This window comes from Panthera uncia, chromosome B1 (genome assembly GCF_023721935.1).
Source record: "Panthera uncia isolate 11264 chromosome B1, Puncia_PCG_1.0, whole genome shotgun sequence".
Taxonomy (NCBI): domain Eukaryota; kingdom Metazoa; phylum Chordata; class Mammalia; order Carnivora; family Felidae; genus Panthera; species Panthera uncia.
Genome location: NC_064811.1, coordinates 170,701,897 through 170,717,351, shown reverse-complemented (window position 1 = coordinate 170,717,351; position 15,455 = coordinate 170,701,897). Strand labels below are relative to the sequence as shown.

The following is a 15,455-nucleotide window of genomic DNA, read 5'->3' as shown; positions in this document are numbered from 1 at the left end:
TAAATAAGTAAATTTTAAAAAAAGAAAACCGTCACATTTATTTTAGCTTTAGTTTTTTATTTGTATTAGAATTACAACTTTATTGTTTTCGATTATTTTATATAGCAAATATCACTTCACTTACATTTTGGGTTAAATGAGCTCAGTAGGTTACTCCTGTGCCCTGAGTCGATGGTAAAACCTATCCTAAGTTTCCAAACCATAATTCACAAATGAACAGAAGCCAAGCTGAGGATGTACTGTGATGTTCTGTATCTATATATACAACCTTCCTTATATATTTTGTGTGTGCTTGTCCTGTGTGTCTCATGAATATGTGGAAGGATGCAATACGGTCAGGTCAAGAAGGGAACACACAGGCATGCCTGAAAGAATGAATGCTTTGTAAAGGAATCTTGTACACTTAAATTCTGAAACTTTGAGCAAAATAATTCAGAGAGCCTCCAAATGAATGGCCTCCTTCAATGAAACAAATTATAAAATGCCTAAGGTTATAGAAGTGAAATGCTCTAGAAAAAAGATCTTCAGGTGAGAGGAATTACAATTTAAATAAGCCCTGAGTTTCTCACCTCAGGTTATTTTCCCTTTTGAGCTGTGCTGTTTCACAGTGTAGTCACTAGATACCTGTGGCTGTTTAAGTTAAATAAAATATAAAATTTAGTTCCTCAGGCAAGCTAGTCACATTTCAAATGCTTAATAGCCAGTGGTTAGCTGCTACCATATCAGACAGAACAGATAAGGCATGTTTCCATTGTCAGGGAAAGTTCTGTTGGACAGCAATGCTCTAGAATTCTTATTGGATTACCAACTTCCATGAGTTCACCAAGTGTCTAGAAGGGACAAAAATACTTTTACTTAGCAGAGACAAGAAAATGATATCAAGAGAATGTCATTCAAAAATAAAGGAAAAGTGAAAAATTATTCTAGACAGTAACAAAGGACTGAAAATAGTCACATTCAGAGTAGAGGTTTCTGATATTCCAAGTAAAAAAAAAAAACAAAAAAAAAAACAACTTCACAGATCTTGACTTCCATTCCTACCCTGAAGATTGAGTCCCATCTTCCTGGGCCCCTCAAAGCTAATTTATAGCAAAACTTTTCTTCTTACTCCTACATAACCACAGGTTAATTTCTTACAGCCTCTGCATTTTTCCTGAAATATCACAGACAACTGACAAAAAAGCCTTACAAGTCAGTTTTAAGTTTATCTACCTGTAGTGCATGACCTCATCCTCAGTTTTATTTGAATGTTATCTACTGAGGTTATTAAAGCTCTAACCTAGTGACCCTTAATCTTATTTCAGCCTTAACACAAACAAGGAAAAGCACGCCCTTCTAGTAAGAAAGAATCATCAGAAAGATGACTCTCAACCGAGGGGGATGGGACCACCAAACCTTTATAAATAAAGTTGTTGTATATTTTCAGAAATCCACCCGAGTAATTCTGATATGCTTGTCTGGGAGGGGAAGTACCCAACTTCATTAAGAATGACTATTACAGGGGCACCTGGGTGGCTCATTCGGTTAAGCGTACAGCTCTTGGTTGCAGCTGAGGTCATGATCTCACGGTTTGTACCCATGTTGGGCTCTGCACTGACAGCACGGAGCCTGCTTGGGATTCTCTCTCTCCCCCCACCCGCCCCTCCTTTGCTCATGCTCTCTCTCTCTCTCTCTCAAAATGAATAAATAAACTTAAAAAAAAAAAAAAAGAATTACTATTGCAAAGTTTCTCGTAACAGAACTCTGGCAAGTTCTGACCCTTCCCACTGTTCCTAGATTATCAGTTTTTCCCTACAATATTGTGTAAGCATATTCATATAAAAGTCCTATACTTGCTTACAAGAAATTAGTCTTATACATTAATAGCACCATGTATAATAACAAAATCACCATAGAATAAGTAATTTTCTTTTAAAGTAAAAATCATTTCAATACTCACATACGGATAAATAATAAAATGTCTTTCACATATCTCTGGTCTTTCTGAATCCCTTCCTGCAATGATTTTGCAACGACCCGCAGTTTTATACTACACTGAATGCCAGGTGTAAGTCAATGGATGGCAAGGGGCCAAATGAGGTAAAGAAAAACCACAAAGACTAGAAGACACACTAGTGGTAGATGAGTGTATCTCGGTAAGCCCGAGGAGAATCATGTGAAATTGTTTCTGCTACATCGAGCCAGCTGTAATGAGAACATTCCCTTATCAAACAGGACATGTGTTGGCACCAATATGAAGAAAGTGATGGTATACTCTACTGTAAATGAGTAACATTAACAGAGCGTTAACTGAATGAATATCATTAACAGTGTTCACTGTGTTTTATACATGTCACTGAAGGAACATACATGACATATTCATGTCCTTTGAAGTTTACTACTGACAAGGTGGTAGTAAATCTTTATATCACCTTTTTCCCCGTATATTAACAGGAATTAACGAGGACACCATGCCAAAGAATTGAATATGGGCCAAAGCTAAAAAAAAAAAAAAAAAAAAAAAAAGAAGCCTTTTCAAAGCTTCTCTTGAGACATTTATGTAGCTAAAGGTGACAATAGGAATTCCCAAATTTCTCTGTCTAGAAGATCAAGGAAACAGAGCTCTAGCCCCATGTCTAGCCACCACCTGCAGACAGAAGATGGGCACTGAGATTCCTCTGTGTGAGAATATGACACGCTGTCTCCAAAGTAGAGATAACAGGTAGGGGAATCTATACCGAGTATGTTGTGTTTAGAAAATATGTCTCTTCATCTCTTCATTATTGCGGAGTTAGGCTGAATTGTTTCAAGAATTATTGTTTGCCTTTAGGAGATGTGTATGATTGATTTCATTTACCCAACACTCCAGGAGTAACAAAATAGTGACGGGGAGTAGATCAAAGGTTGCCAAGGATTAGGTTCGGGGGAGAGTGCGACTGCAAAGTGGGAGCACAAGGGAGTTTCTCTGGGGCGATGGAAGTTTGGTATCCCAATTGTGTATACACACAAGATTTTATAGAACCGTATATAAAAAACTGCATATAAGAACTAGTGAAACACAAATAAGGTTTGCAGTTTTGCAAACAGTTTATACCAATGTTCTAGTTTTGATAATTATGCTGTGGTTTTGTAAGTTATGGTCACTGAGAGAAGATGGGTGAAAGATATACGGGAACTCTATTTTTGCGACTTCTACGTGAGGCTGAAATTACTTCCAAAACAATTTTTCTTAGGAAGGTTTAAAAAAAAAAAACCTAAACCAAGAGTATATAAATACGTACATAGGAGTATATAGGAATTTCTTGCAAATTTTCTGTCAGTTTTAAGTTATATGAAAATTTACAAGTTAACAAAAAGGGTGTTGGGTCGCTTATATAATCTCCAGAGAACCGGGCGCTGGGGCCACGCAGCCAGGCTTTCTGCCCAAATAAATGCCACAGAACTGGTCTAAGACATCACTGCTCCTGTCACCAAACACAGCACTGCATCTCCCTGGAGCCACAGACAGCAGACACCTACTCTTGCTGCAAGCACAGTGGCATGGTTGTCTCCAGCAGTTGCCTCCACAGATCCCAGAAGAGCTTCTGAAGGGTGCTGACTTCGTCGCAGAAGTAGTTTCGGACTTAGTCTGTCTATCCGATGGACGGCGCCCAGGCCATGTGATAAAGCCCTAGCTGCAAAGGGTCACGAGAATGTCTGGTACACTTTCAGAGTAAAAAGCAAGCTCTGCCTCAAGAGGTGGGGTGATTTCTCCAACATTGCAATGAGGGTCCAAGACTGGGTCATCAAAAAGAATGACAAAGACCTACTACAAATAATAAATGGAAGCACGGCTTTTCCACATCATTCTCCTGCTAAGGCCAGGTGAGCCATAGTCTTAATGCTACTGAGAAGTTAATTCAGGGTAACTAATGATGCCAGAAGCATAGGGTACAGCAGCAGGCAAGGGTCTCCCAACAGGAATAACTCAGGGTTGAATACGGGACTACTCTCTTTTCTTTACCAAAAAAACTTGAGAAGACTGTTGATTCTTAAGGGGAAGGGAGCTAACACGGGTGTTTTTTGGGTTTATAAATGTGTGTCAGACAGGCTGAAGAGGAAATTTATTTTCTCACTCTCAAGTTAACACAAACAAAATTTTCAGATCTCTAGTGCAGAGTCAGACTTACCTCAATATTTTTTTTTTTCCTTTTTGCTGCTTGGATAATTGGTAGCAAGTATACTCATGAAATGATAAGAAATGAGATGGCCAGAAATGAAGACGTGAGGGAGAAAAGGAAAAAGAAAAGTTTAAGAGGCTAAGACGTAAAGGGGTAAGAAATAATACTGATAATGGTAGAAAGGAGGCAAAATCATTGAAGGGATAGGGTCTGTTTTACAAATACAAATGGCCCATATGAAAACTATTCAGACTTAGTAACACAGAAATGAAAAAACAGGAGTCTAAGTCCCACTGAGTTTCATGAGAATCATGTACACTTTCAGTCACCATCGATCCCTAATACACGTATGACCTCACTTAGTGCAAACCGTCTAATACTGGCGTATTCAACAATGACTACGTTGTCATTGATCTTTCCAGGATAAATAACTTGAAGAGCCACTGTTCTTAATTATTTCATGCAAATAAGTGAACTTCACCAAAATGATGATTAGCCACCATTGGCATCCATTGTCAAATAATTAATATTGTGCCACAACTTGTCTCTTCTTTCTGAGACCAAAGGTAGTACCCCATTGTGAAACTGAGGGGACTTTTGACATTCAGAGAAAATATGTTTCCATCCTGAGAACATAATTAAATAATATACAAATCAACTTTCAAATTCATTTAATGCAATAGTGATATCTACATATATTTTGTCTTTTGTTTTGAAATTTCTCAAGAATATTTGCCTTAGGCATTTGTTTCTTTGATTTAAAAAAAATATGTTCTGTTATTGCTAGTGGATCATAAAGTGAAAAAAACCATTACTTAAATTACAGAACTATCAGGCAACACATAAATTTTAGGATATCCAAGATACTTTGATTACTATTTTTAAAATTTTTTTCAATTTTTATTTCTTTTTTTTTAAGTTCATTCATTTCGAGAGAGACAGAGATAGAGTCACATAACCTTGTGATTATTTAATTTAACTTTTGGAAAAAATTATGTTTGCCAATTGTCATAAATATCAAGTTTCTGTGCAGCCTGAGTACAAAATCGGGAGATTTTTAACAAGATGCTTGACGTGTTACTGAGGGAAGGCTCATGGCTAAATAGAGGCCAGGTGGCCAGCCCACAAAAGCAGTTGGAATTAAATTTTGTGGTCCACCACACTCTGCAAGGTATTGTGGGGTCTCCCAACTGACCACTGGAAGCAAAGCCATGGTCCACGGTGTTGGATGATGGGATTAAGGAACTAATTCAGTGAGTGAGCTGCCTTCCCTGGAGGGGAGGCAGGTCCTTAAAATCCAAACTTCCAAGGCTAGAAGCAAGAACTAACTTGAGTCTAATGCAGAAGGTGAAAGGACATGGCAACGGAATGCTCTAAAAAACCTCTAGAGTTTCTCAGGTATTCTTAGAGATATGTCTAGAAATATTCAGCCACCAGTTTGGAGTCCTGGTGACCAAGCTCCCCAGCAAGGACTAGGACATTAGCCAATAGAGTTCAGGTTCAAGGTTAAACCCCTGTTCCAGTGATAAACTGGTATTGGGAACCAATAATGGTAATTAGGTCCGACTATCAGCAGCCCAGAGACATGAATGCAGTGCAAGAAAGCAGAACTGAGTAAGAAATGATTTGGATCTCAGATGGGCACACATAAGGCTTATCCAAAATATGCCAGGTGTAAAATTCTAGATATTAATATGCCAACAGGCCTGGTTCTTACTGATTCGTGAACTGACTGATTTTCATGGCTAGTAAAAAAGGCAGGCATTTGTGACCTAGTATTCTAGTCATTCACATTACAAGAGCATTTAACAAATATTTTAAAATATGAAAAAAGAAAATAAATATCTCATAATTCTACAATACAAAGATGAGACAAGTACCATTAAGGTTTATTTTTTAGTATGTTTAATGTTCTACATGCACACATATACATATACCATTATTTCAAAATAGGAGTCTCTATTATACACTCTGTGAAATGATCACATTATTATAATTGCTTAGTTGTTTGTCTTCTCTGTCAAACAGGCAGAGGCAGTATCTTACTTGCCGTCATTGTCTTTCTATCCAGCGTAACACCTAGCACAGGAAGCCAGACATTATATGATAATGCATACTTCTATGGTTTTTTAAATAAATATGCCAAACTGACCTTGTGACAGGTGTACCACAAGCAATTATGAGAGGTTCATTTCCCTTCATTCTTAACAAAACAGCATCTTTTCACTTTTTAAGAATCTTTGCCATTTTGATGGGATGAATTTGCCTCTCAATTTTCTATATTGGCATTTCTAAGCTATGGAGCTCGAATAATTTTCATATGGGTCATCAGTATTTGCTAAATAAACACTACCCTTTCAATGATTTTGCCTCAATTCTGCCACCACTAATATTCATTGCCTCTTGAAAACTGAGTTAACAGTTTTATTTGTCCCTTGTTCAGCCTCCCCTAAAACTAATGGGACTTTTCAGGAAGTACCATTGAAGAGGAATCCTTCCTGCCCCTGGATGTTAAAGCAACATCTTGGAGAGGAAAATCATAGGTACCAGTGACAAACAGATTTGAATTCGAATGCTGGCTTCTCTACTGATTCATTTGAGTGACCTTAAACAAGACAATCAACCCCTATGAACTTCAAGTTCCTCATTTAGGAGAAATAATGCCAATGTGTCTTCCATAGTTGCTACAAAGACCAAATGATATAAAAATATGTAAAAGCACTATATAAATATAGGTTATGTTACTCTGGCTACTACTTTCCTTGAGGATAAATATTACATCCATCATCTGTTTTGAGACAAATTGGCAAAGACAGCTTTCTTGTCAAGGCTAAAAATAAAACACAAGAGAGACTTGGTGTTGCCCAGGAGAGTGTATATGGCTATTGAAGTTTGCACTTTCTAAGGAAGCTAATAAAACTAAATAAGAACTTATTCCACTGACACCTTAATGTCATTCTCTGTAGTAACCCAATTTGCTCTACTTGTCTTTCTACAGAAGTGGAAATTTGTGCTCCAAAGAGAAGCACATTCAGCTTCCTCTCAGGGGTTATTTGAATGGCGCGGGTGTGGGAGGCAGCACTGACTGACATGAAGGTGCCTAGAGCTGAGAGAATGACTGGGAAGGAATCCTAAATGAGCTAGGACAATTGCCAGCCTGGCTTTCCTGTTTAATAATTTTAGACAGCAAACAAAGAAACTTAAAAAAGGCTCTTGGATCCAGTCTTCCTCTACAGGCTTTACACAGTCTAGACAAGAGCTACTAACAATCATTCTTACCCTTGGCTTCCTTACCATTTGGGGAAGTCTCAATTGTCTCAAACAGTGGTGCATAGGTCCTCCAAATGGTTAAATACAGGTTATGTTTATTTCACATTCACTTTAAAATACTTAAATATATTTCTTACAATAATTTTGGAGGAAATAAGAGTATTCTGAAATCACGCTGTGGTACATATTCCTCCTTAAACGAGATGGGGGAAATCACTCCAAATAAAGTTTATAATAGAATGGGGAGGAACCACCTAGCTCCCTGTTTCCAAATTATGGTCCTCAGAGTCTTAGAATCCTATCAACTATTTTAAATGTTTCGAAAAGGAGAGTGGAGATTTTATATTTACGTGCCATTACACTTCTCCCAAAGATCTTAGCAGAACCTTTCTGTCCATATCATATCAGTTACTCCACTTTGACCAAAGACAATCAACCCCTCTGTTTGGCAGGCATAGTTAGTTATTGCAAAAATGAATAGTTATGATTTTATAAACAAAAAGGTTGGTAAACAAATGACTTAAAATGAGTTCTTGCTGGCTAACGTGTTGGGGAAAACAATCTAGATCACTGACCTAATGTTACAGATGAGACTCAATATTACACATTGGGTTGGTGCAGCCCACGACTGGCACTTAGATACCCTGACTCATAATCTAACGTTTGTCCCTCCAACCCAAAATCAGTATTTGCATGGAGTTGAAAGGGGGCTACCTAAATAGCAATAATTAAAGAAGACCCTGGGTCTTTATTTATACATTCAATAGCCAGTTCCTGGCCTTACTATGAGCATGCTGTGGCCATGCTTGCCTTTGTTGGGGGATACAAAGGTGAGTGAAACAAATTCCTTGCCCTTAAAGAATTTAAAACCCAAAGGAAATAATGTATTTGCATAAATAAGGAGTGAAAAGAATAAAATGGTAGTGTCTGTCAAAAAGATAAAGATGCTGCACTATCGAGGTTAAAGAAAATATGCGAATTAGACCATCTGGGTTTCAGGTCAAAAAATGCGTTAACATATTAAAAGGCATGTCCCATTCAAAATGCCCAGCTATACCAAATATTGGTCCCTGTTCACCCTTGAATGCAAATCCTTCTCTTTCTATCCTTTTAATTCCTGACATAAAAATCTTGTGTATCCTTAAAGTTCAGTTTCAAATATCAGCTGCTCTATGTGTTTTTCGTAATCATCTTGGTTATAAGCAACCTCTACGAACTCATGGAGCACTGAGCATTCCCACCTCATACACGGCACGTTATTATCTAAAGTCTACTATTGCAGTTATTCATTTATAAGTATTTTGGTCCTGCCCACCTTTCTGACTTCATATCTTAGAACTTTATCATATTCTGTCTGCATGGAGCCCAAAATAAATAAACAGTTTGAATTTCACAAGTATCTTATTTCCCATTTTCTTGCCTTTGTTCCTAATGTTCTTTCTTTCTAGAATGTCTTTCCTCCCCTTCACTTTCTCAGCATTATTTCCTCCAGCAAACCCTTCCTAAGATCCTACACAATTCCCCAATTTCCCTACCATGTCAGATGGGGTCTGACAGGAGGCAGAGCTGGCTGGTTGGTTGCACAAGGGCCAGGAACCCAGAGACAGATTTCCTCTTACCATTGCCACCATAAGTGAAAGGGAGGACAGGAGGTCACGCACCACAGGTAAATTCTGGAGTCAAAACGGAAATAAGTAGATAATGGGATGATCATTATAGAGGAGCAGGCAGAAAGAAGAAACCAAGAAACAGAGCTGAAGTGGGTGGTATAGAAAACTAGTAAGCCCAAGAGGAGGAATAGCAAAGTGAGCAAATGGTAAGTACCATGAGGTAAGAGCTTGAAGAACCCCTAGAAATGGTTTTCCAGTTTTCAGAATGAACAGTGTGCTTAAGTAGGAGAACTAAATGGTATGTGCCCTTTTTATATCCTTCTTCCAGGTTCTAGATGAGGATAACATAATCCTATAGCAATCTTTGAATTCTAGAGTTTCTCCCAGAGATTCTTGGATCACAACTCTTTTATCAGCATTGGCTAACTTTTGTGGCATGACAGATACCAGCAGGGAAAATAGCTGGAAGAAAGTTGTTGCTGCTGTGACCAAGGAGGTATGGGGTTGCCCAGGGGTGTCCATGCAGTAAGTGGGAATAAGCAAAGTTTGTAGTTTTGAAGTAGGTGAGCAATGGAGTTTTGGTGACAAATGGAGGTTCTTCACAAAAATGACTTTAAGTCATCAAATTAGAAGGATTAGATTTCTATGATGCACAGTGGAAATGACACCAGCATTTCTTATTGAAAAATCTAGAAAATCAAGTAAAATCCTTCTTTTTAAGTAGCTCAGCTCAAGCAAGGTAAATATCTTTCCAGTATCAGAAAACCAAGACATTATGTTCAGACTAAGTATCCTTCGATGCTATGCAAAACCAAAGGTTAAAGACAAGGCAGGAAGATATTTAAATTCCAATCTGTAATTCATAATTAATTTGTAGAGAAAAGTGGCATTATTAGAAATGCTTCTAAAAATTTATCTGCTTAAAGAAGGTGGCTACATGGTATAAATGAGAGTGAACAGGAAGTTATTCCAGGTTCAAATGCTTCCCAAGGCTGCCTCAGCCATTTTCAAGTTGTATTGGTTTTCTGTCAAATAAAACTAATGTGTGTTCATAAAAAGAATGACCTGCTTACTTGGTTACTGTTGTTAAATTCAACAGCATTAATAAAAGAGCTTGTGTGTGTAGACTAAAACTCTGCTATTTCAATCAGCTAAGTTCAATCTACTCATTAATTCCCTCAACATCTGTTGAGAATTCACCATGAGCCATGTCCTTACATCCAGCATGCATAAATTCAGACGAATAGTTATTACATTTGTCTTAAGCTTTGTTGAGTGGGATTCAATGGAAGGTTGACAAACAGACTCAACTTAGGTGGGACACAATTCAAGAATTAATTCATTCAACAATACATTCACCAAATATGTACTGAGAGCCTACCATGGGCCAGGCATTGTATTAACTAACAAGGATACATCAGTGGATAGGATAGGCCTGATCCCTGCTTCAGTGGCATTTACATCTGAATGTGGGGGTGTGAGGGTGGGGGGAGTGAGACAGAAATAAAGTAAAAAGAAAACCAAATGAATAAATGCAAACTGTGATAAGTGAGATAAAAGCAAAAAAAACCCACACAGGTGTCTGTGAAATCATAGGAGGGGCAACTAGCCTAGAGGGAGTGGTCAAGAAAATTTGCCCTGCAGAAGTACCCCTTCAACTGAGTCCTGAGAATGAAACAGAACCTGAGGGAGAGATTTGGATATGGTGAGAATGAATACTTCTGGCAGGTAGAAATATGGCCAGTCACTGGCAGAGAAAGCAGTCTTGAGATTTATCATGAACAGAGAGAGGGACAGAGATCAGAAGTTTAGGGCTTGGTTATCAGACAGGAATCCAGCTACCGAAACTCTAAGCCAGGACAGAAGGCCAATTCTGGTTACAGATTCTGTGAGCTTTTGCTTGATCAGAAACTTGAAATAATGAAAAGGCTCTGGTCTTCCTCTAAAGACAGCTTCCCAGGATAGGCCTTCCTTGACATTAAAGAGACCAATTCTATTAACAGTTTGATGCCCTCTATCTGAAATCCTGTCCTCAACCACCCAGAGGTTCTGAGAGCCCAAGTTGGCCAGGAGCATTACATCCCCTCTGCAGACATGAAGCACACCTGGAGAATTCAAGTCCTTTGCAGGCTGGGAAAAGCTGGTCTTCCAGTAGCATGGTCCCTTTTCCACTGGTCTTTCCTTGGAGCGCACCATTAACTTTCTCCTTTTCCCTCTAGGATCTTGGGCAGAGGTTCTGACAATAGGGCACTCAGTACAGTCTTGTCAGACTAAAGAAAAAGAAAGCTCTGCAGGCTGACGTTGCAAAACTCTAAAGCAGCACAAATATGACAAGCCCACAAAATGGCATATCAAGTACCTGCATATTTCAATAAGGGTTATTTTAAAGCATTCTGCACAAACAAATGGGTGACACTGGATGTGTTTATATGAGGAGAAGGAGAAATTTACTGTATTTAAATATGCAACTTTTGGCTTAACTAAGCACCGGAGCACATTCTCTCATGCTATATTTAGGCAGTGGGTTTCCATGTTTAAGGAATTATGAATTATTGAAAAGTACTTTGCAAAAATTTGGCAGCAATCCCTGAGCCACAGTCTGAATCAGATTTTGAAAGTTCTAATATTTCTTCAGTGTAAGTGAAAGAGTGCTCAAGAGATCAGGACACTAAATGAAGATTTTGTAATTAAATAATCAAGCCTCGTGAAATATGGAAGGAATATCAGATTAGAAGTGAAAAGACATGTATTCTTTTTCCAACTTTATCACATCGAAGACATAAAACCTTGGGTAGCAATTAATCCACTGAATCTCATTTTTCTCATTTATAAAGTGGAGAAAACAATGTCTACTCTTCCCAGACTGTTGGCCAGGATAATTATAAGAAATGAATGTGAGAGAGAGAGAGAAAAAAAGATAGAGAGAATACATAGAAGCTGTAATGCATCAAAAATGTAGAGGATGATAACAGGGGTGCTATGAAGAGAGTATCAAAGACATAGTTCCTTTAATTTAATATTTTTAACTTCAGAGACAGTAACCCCGTCACACTGCTCTTCAGCTGATTTCAGGTGTACCCTCTGGGCATGGCAGTGCCTAAAGCAAATTACTTCTCTTGTAAACTCTTTCTTGAGTTCCACAAAAGTCTGCTTTTCTGGTAATCTCTCTTTGTTCCTTTCTTGACCCGTGTAAATCCATCTTTAATTCCAGAGTTTGACTTGAAATGTTTTCTGCGGGACCTGAGAATTCTACCTTCACTTCCAACTTCTTGGTGCAGGGACTTTCTGTCACTCTAGGTATCTGGACAAGTTCTGGGAAGCAGGTAGTTCCTTCCCAACATAACAACTTTCTCCCAGTTCTACCACCAAGGAAGTCTGCGCTTGTCTCTTGGCCTCAGTGTTTCCCAAGTTAGAGGTCAGACCTACTCCACTCTTCCTCTCAGCCATCTGGGGAGTGAAGTGGGGTGTCACACGTAAGGTCCATGGGTGGCTGCCTGCAAGTCTCCTTCACCAACTGAGAGACATGCTGTATAGCCTTAATTTTCTTTAGAGAGACCTTCTCCTCCAAAAATCTTCCCTCATCATTTTGTAGTCCCAAACTAAGTCAAAGGGATTCAGCTGTTGAAGAACTGGGACTTAAAATCTCCATTGTTAAACACAGCATGTATGTATTTGTTTTCCATTCCCTTTTGTATCTGATTTTATGTCACTGCTGTCTCATTCCAATATCCTATCTCAGATGAAAAGGACCATCCAAGATTTATCTCTGCATTAGATATACCATCATGGCACTATGACACTTAGATTTATATTCTTGTTCCATATTCATGATTGTTTTCCATATGAGCAGTCAAATAGTGCTATTAATGGTCATTGTCAACCTGATTTTAAAGACAAGAAACTGTGATTGGCTGAAGATCACACGTCTTACATCCGTCACAGAGGTAACTGTGTCCTTGATTATGTCTCACTGTTCATGTCCTAAATATAAAAATATCTGATCAGTTTAAAAGACACTAGATAGGACCGAATTCCAAGACTATAATTTTGAAGAAAATGGTTGTTTTTTCATTAAACTCCCTTTTCCCTCTCTCCCCAACACTCCTCACATATGCATGCACTGATTTCATCAATTCCACTTTTAAAATCAGTCAAATCTGGTCCAGAAACAAAACAATGAATTGAACCTGAATCAAATCAAGCCTCTACATCTAACTTCCAAATTACAAGAAATACAGGGAACTGAAGACATGTTACAGGAACTTACTGAGATGCAATCAACAAAACCAGTGTGGGATTCACAGGACAAAAGACCTGGTTTTTTCAACAAGGATAACAAAAAGCAAGGATAAAAACAGACACATTGAGATGAACCTACAGAGTGAAAGAGATTTGAAGAGGTATGTCAAACGATTGCAAGATACGATTGCAAGATAAAGTCAAACGATTGCAAGACTTTATTTACAGCCTGATTCAAGCAAACAGACTGTAAAAAAAAAAAAAAGTGAGACAATTAGAAAAATTTGAACACTGCTTGATATTTGGTAACATTAAGAAAATATTAACATCTGAAGGGTGATCATTTTTCTTGTGATTATATTTTTAAAAGCAGCCTTATCCTTTAAAGATTTCTACTGATATATTGATGGGTATAATTACACAATGTTTGCTATTTGCTTCCTAATTATACAGCAATAGGGTGGAAATGGTAGGGTTAGAGGAAAAATGGCCATGATCTGATCATTGTGTAAGCTGGATGCTTATACAAGAGTGTTTATTATACTATTGCTCATATTTTTAGACATTTGAAATTTTCCACATTAAAATGTTTTTGAAAGCCAGCGTAATAATTTGCTAACCAGAGGACTAAATAAACATTCAGCATTTCAGCTGTCTGTGATGATGTAATGTAGACCTGGGTTGAACACGATATTTGATTTATTCTTTCCCTTATTTACCAAGAGCATAAAAACAGAAAGACCCACAGGTGTAATGCTAATGGAAGCCTTGCAGGATCTACACGCCACAGAAGGTATTTGCTTTGTGCTACACTACAAAGTGAGTGGAGAAGAGGCATACCACTGCCCTTTGATTTGAACAAGGGAGATTACTTTCTTCTCTGTAAGAGGGACAAAGAAAAACGCAGCATAAAGATCCACCCTTGCTTTGAAGTATGATGGCTTTGCTCTTGCTCTTTTCAACAAGAGTTTGACTTGAAATGTTTTCTGCTGGACCTGAGAATTCTACCTTCACTTCCAACTTCTTGGTGCAGGGACTTTCTGTCACTCTAGGTATCTGGACAAGTTCTGGGAAGCAGAACTGTGAGGAAGGGTGAGGGATCCTCCACACTAAGGGAAGATAAACTATTCCTAGAATTTATTAGAATGCCGTCTAAACAATTGAAATAGGAAGGGATATGAAGGGAACCTCCACAGTTTCTGTAATACTTTGTGTCTTTTAAAAAGCCTGGTAGGTCATGAAGGGGAAAGAAATGAAGAGTATCAACATTCCCTTCCTTCTCCTTCTCTCCAACCAGCTCTTAGCAGCTACCACTTGTCTAAGTCCAACCACACAACATTAAGCATTTGGGCTTTTTTTTTTTTTTTAGTTACTCTGGGTCCGAGAATTACTGCATGCCTCTGGCTGAGGTAGCAGACTGAGATTTTAGAGGAGGGTTCCTCTGAAACTCTGTGCAATTTTTGGTTGGTATATGGTGTATTGTTGGTATACAATCTATTACTTCTTATGTTTGGGAATCTACTACTTTCACACACAGTAATCCAGTTTTTAGAAATTGTGGTGAAATATACATCATTTACGAGTTCAACCATTTTTGAGTATACAATTTAGGGGCATTAAATGCATTAACATTGTTGTGTAACCATCACCCAGTCATCTGTTTTTATCCTAGGCACTAATGGGACGTTTCTAAGAGGAAACTGTAACGAGGTAGGAATAAAAAGGAAGTTAGAATATATTTGACACAATAAATCTTCCCCTTGTCACTATATGTTTTTAAAAACATCTATCGCTAACATATTACCATCTATAAAATTTTGTATGTCCACTAAAATTGTCCGGAAGCAAATGGTCTGGAATTTACAAAAATTATGACAGACCTGGTACCTGAAGCTTGTTTGCGAGTGAATGTCTTTCTATAAAGCTACCTTTCAAACGTGGCCCATATGTGTTTTGTCTACTAATATAAAAGGATGAATCTATTTTTATACAATAATAAAAAATAGCTAAGAAGAAAAAAGTCTGATAGGATAAAACTTTAGTATTGGTATTGTTACATTTTTCTCCATTTTCCTTTTATGTTTTAATACTTTATTATAAAACAACATGTAGGGCTTCCTGAATTTGGTTTTACATGTAGCTTGAGAAGTAGAACCAATAAATAGCACTGGTATAACTCTGCACTCTGGAAGCCAGG

At 37.9% G+C, this 15,455-nt stretch overlaps 1 long non-coding RNA gene across 2 annotated transcripts in view; it reads right to left on the bottom strand.

The window, feature by feature from the left end:
* Positions 1 to 671: 671 nt before the first annotated feature.
* LOC125923380 (uncharacterized) overlaps positions 672 to 15,455 on the bottom strand; it is a 54,436-nt gene continuing 39,652 nt past the window's right edge. The window contains exon 4 of one of the 2 annotated variants that reach the window (XR_007458013.1): positions 672 to 830. This is a non-coding gene — a long non-coding RNA (uncharacterized LOC125923380). Of the gene's footprint in view, positions 831 to 12,019; positions 13,001 to 15,455 lie in introns of those variants that run through there. The other variant, XR_007458011.1, reaches the window with a different exon arrangement.